Here is a 5,588-nt window from a genome sequence, read left to right as displayed (position 1 = left end):
TTCCTGATCAGATCCCACTGATGTTTTCCAAAAGGCTCTTCAGCTCTTATTACCCAAAGGAAATCATATTTTCTTTTCTGCTGTGATGCAGATGTGGATCACCTTCACTCATTTACCAGACAGTGAATGCAATATTTGTATGCTTTGCCATAAGTGCCATAACAAATATAGGGTGTGGATATGTTTAAGTAATTAAAAGATACAGGCTAGCTGGATAAAATGTGTGATCTACGCAATTGTTGTTATGTATTTAATTATGCCTTATGCTATAACAGAAATTTTGATGAAAATCCACAATAGTGTTTGCTGCCAAACTCTTCTCAGATGTCTGTGGGTAATCTAAAGCCAAACACTGCTGTCTCTGCAGGAATACATCTTCCTTTAGACCCAGGTCTACCACACACCGCCCTTAATCACAGTGAAGTGATTCAGGAGCTTCTGGATAAGCATCGGTGGTGGGGGGGTGGCCCACAACCAGACAGCCTTGACAGGGACGGCACAACTCACCAGTTTCATTTCCCTGCCCATGGTCAGTGGGAAATACAGACACATGTAGGTGCATCAGTTTCTTGTAAAGGCTGGTCAGTTAAAGGGGAAAGAACCCTAAATTGCCCAGCTGGAGGTGCATAAATGTGACTTTCCCTCTGCTAGATAACTTCTCTTTGATAACTGAGGTCTGGCATTTTGTAGCTGGACAGAATCCTTCAGCCTGACCTAGATGCTGCTGAGAAATGAACGATTTCTGGTTGTGGTGCCATGAAAGTAATAAACATTGGTGAATTGTCATGCTTCCAATGAAGGAGTCCACACTGGTACTGGTAACTGAGTGGCTCAAAAGGCAGTCCTGCTTCCCCTGAGAATGGATATTTAGGATTCATTTGCTGTTGGAGGTAATGTTAAAATAATTTTAAATGTTAATGTTATTTTATGTTTATGTTATATGTATCTTCATATTAATATTTATGGGAGTGCCTGGCACACAACCTAGGTCTTACTTATGGACCAACCAGGAGGAAATGGAAAAGCAAAAGATGCTGACTTGAAAAGTAGGAGATGCTTAACTTCAGGTACCTGAGGTTTGCAAGGGACAAGCAGTGGAGCTTGACCCCCCAGCCCAAAGACAGTCTTTCTCAGTCTGACTGAATGACAGCTAACTGCATCAGATCACATATCTCCTGCATTTACTTGTCACTAAATTAGACCTGTTCAATTTGATCTCCCAGTATTTTCAACACACACCTATTGCGACCTATATTTGTATCACTGAGTTAAAAAATAATAGTAACAGGATTTTTCCTCCTCAAAAATAAATAAATAAATGAATGAACAGCTAAACAAACAAATTAAATAAATAAATGAAACCCACCTATTTTAAAGCCCCCCATGAGTTGGACACCTCCTGTCGTGACATTGTCTCAGAAAATGGACAGGGACTAAATAAAGCAGGAACAAGGTGTGTGTGATGTGGAACGCTTTCATTATTAAAGTCCAAAAGCCTCCTAACGCAGCCGAGTTACAGTCTATTGACAAAGCAACAGCTGAGCTTTAGTCCTCCTTTTCCAGGTCACCAACATTTTCAGGCCTTTAACAGCCAAAGGGAAAACACGAGCAAAGACCTTGCTGGCCAGTGGGATGCAGCATTCACGCACAGGTGTCTTCACCTGTGTCTGGACGAGCTGGCCAGGCTCTGCTGAGAAGGGACGCAGCTGGACGAGTGACGCTCCCATTGCTCAGCCTGCTTTTTGTCCCAGATCCTGCGTCTCTCCCCGCCACTCCCGCCGAGTGCCTCCCAGGAGCATTGTTCCTGCTTGCTGCTGGAAGGAGAAAACAAACACCCTCCTTCCCTCCACTCTTTGAACACACTCATTCAGGGCAGGGAACGCTCCTGCTGCTTAATACAGCGTTGTGAACCCATTCAGCTCTTTCTCAGAGTCTGCTGTAGTCTTTTTTCTTGCTTTTTGTTTTGGTTTGGTTTTTTGCTTGTGTGTTTTTTTGTTTGTTCGTTTGTTTTCCTAATGCATCAATGCTCAGGACATGTCTACTTGCAATTAATGCTTTCATGCTTTGGAGACCACACAGGAAACTGGCTACAAGTGGGACTGAATAAAGAATAGAACAAACTGAGCATTTTTATTACGCTGCCAGTCATGGAAGATATTACCCCATTTAACCTAGCTAGAGCTTTCACAGCCAGCCTTGGATCTTGCAAGGAAGCCAGTGCTAGAAGATCATTTGTACACCTTTATTTTGATTCAACAACCTGCCTTTTTAGCACAATTAGAAAAATTGAAGGGTAAAATCGCAGTGTCTGTAAATAGGTATCCACAACAGTGAGCTTTTCGTGTTCTTTAAGTTACACGGGTCTAGATTACTATTTAGCAATAGGAATAAGCCACAAGCAAAAATATTTTTATTTTCCTGAAGAAATGCTAGCGAAGATCAAACTGACACTTACAAACCACAAGATAATCTGCAACTAAAATAGCACTTAAAATAATAAAGTGTTACGCTATGGTTCCACTGAAAGAGACAAAAACTGAACAGTACCAAGCTGGCCCTCTTTTTTTTCTCTCTCTTCCCAAGGCATTTGTACTGATGTGCAGAAAGGAGGGTGTCACATGCCAACACACTGCTTCAACATGCACAGTGACAAATTCAGCTTTCTGCAGACAAGTCTGCTGACGTAGGAGTATTGCTCACCAGCGACTACTTCCAACAACGGACAGGAAATTAATTTCTCATACTTGCCTATTCCCACTTTTTTTTTTTAATTTAAACTGTTCTTGATTGGGGCATACACTTCATCAGGAAAAAAATATAAAAATAGAAATAAAAATAAAAATCAGGTGACCAAACAGCTGTCAGCTTTTGGAGAGAACAAAGCTCTTTTTGGAGAGAACAAAGCTCTTTTTGGAGAGAACATGGTGAACAGGAAATGAATGATCCTGTGTGCTGGAATCAGGTCATTTAGCATCTGACCATTTTCCCTAAAAACATTGCTCCCAACACTTAGCACTGGGCATAATGCTTGGTGCAACACAAATAAATCATCAGCAGAGAGAGGCGATGTTTTGGATTAATTACTTCTCAGTGAAGGACCTGTGATCCAGTCCTTCCAGGAAGAAAGCACCGTGAACCCACCCCTGTGTGCACTGGTGGTTCAGGGTGCCATCTCATGGGGACAGGGACTATATTCTTTTTCCTTCATCACTGGTGCTTGCAGTTATCACATCTGCTTCCTTTTGGCAGGCTGTAACTGAGACTCGAAACAATCTGCCTGACACTTGTCCTAAAAAAAAAATGCAAGCACACTCTGGTTTGTCATGTTTCCTCAGTTGTTGTTTTGGTTTTTTTTTTAGCAGTTAGCAATACTTTCAAATCTTCGTTTGCCCTGAAGTTTCAAGGCACATTACATTGGTATAAGGTAAATGAGCAGAAGTACCTTTCCCTTGAGCAGCAAGGAGACCAGCAGATTTCTCCCTCTGCCGCTAAACTAGTTTCAGGTCAGAGTGTTAGCAGCTGACACTACCAGGGATTACATGAGCTTCACTGCCTGCAGTGGTAGACCTGGACTGGGACACATGGCTTCCCTTCCAGCTCTGTGTTTGCATTACTCCCCTAAGTGCCTCTTCATCATGTACAGAGGAAGGAGGTGTGAGAATTAGGGATTTTTTTCCCCTCTTTGTTTTATCCAGTGTCATCAGTAGATGAGTCACCTTCTTCTGTAATCCAAGTAGTTATAATATGTCTGGGTGATTAATTTGGGTGAAGGCACACACCTTCCCAGAGCTGTTTAGTGCAGTTTCACAGCCTGAATTCATGCATATTAAAGGACAAAAAAAGCTTAGAATCGATATATGCTGACAATTTCACTGGCCATGGGCCTGCCTCCGTGGTCTGAGTTTTCTCCTGTTGTGTGTTTTCAGTGGAGGAGAGAGTGAAGGCCTTCGTTTGTCCCTGAATGCAGCTAAGATGAGGCATAAACATGTTAATTCTTGCTTCTCCAGTTGGTATTTGGCAGGTCTGTTAAAGGCAACAAAATCAGAGTGCATTCTTATTCATTGCTTGAAGTAACACACCCTGCCCTATGCTTTCTCTGTATCATCGGTCATTTATAGAAGTTATACCTGCAAACCCATCTTGACTTCCAGATGTAAAATTTACAAATAATCGGCCTGAACCTCAGCTAAAGTAAGCTGATTAGCACCCACGAAAGCAAGGGAGCTCTTCCCATACTCGGCAGTTGATTCAGCTCATATCACCACTAACCTAGGACCACTAGATTTGCATGATAAAACACACAGAAAATTATGTATTAGCCCTAAAAAGGAAAAGTAGGAAAAAAATGTGAATTATAAAAAATTACTCTATATTTTACAAAAGAAAGTGCTAGGAATTGATAATAGAATACTTCTTTTTCTCTTTCCTAGTTACATTTACCCAGGCAATATGTAACCAATTGAGAAAACGCTTTCTTCAGTCCTTCTGAGATCTAATGGTCCCATTAAGCTCGATGAGGAAACTTCAGAGCATAATACATGCATATTCCAGTGAGCTAATAAACTTCACAATAACATTAACATTTATATAACAGGAATAGGTGACCTACAAAGTTGTAATTAGTCTACACGAACTTGTGACAATGCAAATGCCTTTCCATCTGTCTATCTCAGGTCAAGATCCAAAGGCCACTGCAAAGGTGGCTACCAATTTCAGTGGGTTTTGGATAAAATACGGCAACAGACATGTTCATGAGACATGTATTAAAAGATGTGGACACAGTATTGCACAAGTAGAAGAACTATAGACAGCTTATAGTAGAATAATAGCCTGGCTCAAAGAGCTTCCTGCTTAAAATTAAAATTATTCTGCTAAGAGTGGCTTGGATGAAAAGAAAGATAAATGACTTCTCTATCCAGTTTCTGCTACTTTCCATACAAGAGCTAATTAAAAGGCTTTGGGATTAATAAGGAAGGATCTAGGAGGGAAATGCTAGCCTAGAAATCTAGTGCAGACTAGATTGCAGTAGTTGCACAGCCTGCTACTCCTAGTATAGTCACTGGCCTTTGGTGGTTGCAGGACTTCGTTGTGTTCTCCCTGGCCTGCATAAGGGAGAAATCCAACAGCAAGTTGGACATCTGTGGTGCTCACCCCCAACACCACCACTGCATCTTCTGCACAGTGGAAAGAGGGAACATCTTGGTTGGAAGACACCTTGAATGGCCCCAATTCCACCTTCCCTCACATGAATTAAAGAACAGTGAGGGTTCTGTGTTTAATTTCTACTGCAGTTCTGAAGCAGAGGGCACATTTAAACTCATATTGCTTAAAATAACATTTAGAAGAAAATGGCAGAACAAACCACAATTCAGAAAAAAAAACAAAACAAACAAAAAAAATTGAAGGAGTTGCGATATCGCCTAATGCCAGGTCAGTTCTCTTCCTTTCATCTCCTGCTCCTCTCAGACTGCACAGCATTCAGTTATGTTGTGAACACTGCTCTCTACAGTCACACAGGCAAAAAACACTTTGAATATAACAAAAATAGAAGTGTCAGCTGGAAGCGTCAGAGATAAGCAAGTCAGTTT

Source organism: Cygnus olor, chromosome 2, assembly GCF_009769625.2.
Source record: "Cygnus olor isolate bCygOlo1 chromosome 2, bCygOlo1.pri.v2, whole genome shotgun sequence".
NCBI classification, from domain to species: domain Eukaryota; kingdom Metazoa; phylum Chordata; class Aves; order Anseriformes; family Anatidae; genus Cygnus; species Cygnus olor.
This window is presented reverse-complemented; position numbering follows the sequence as displayed.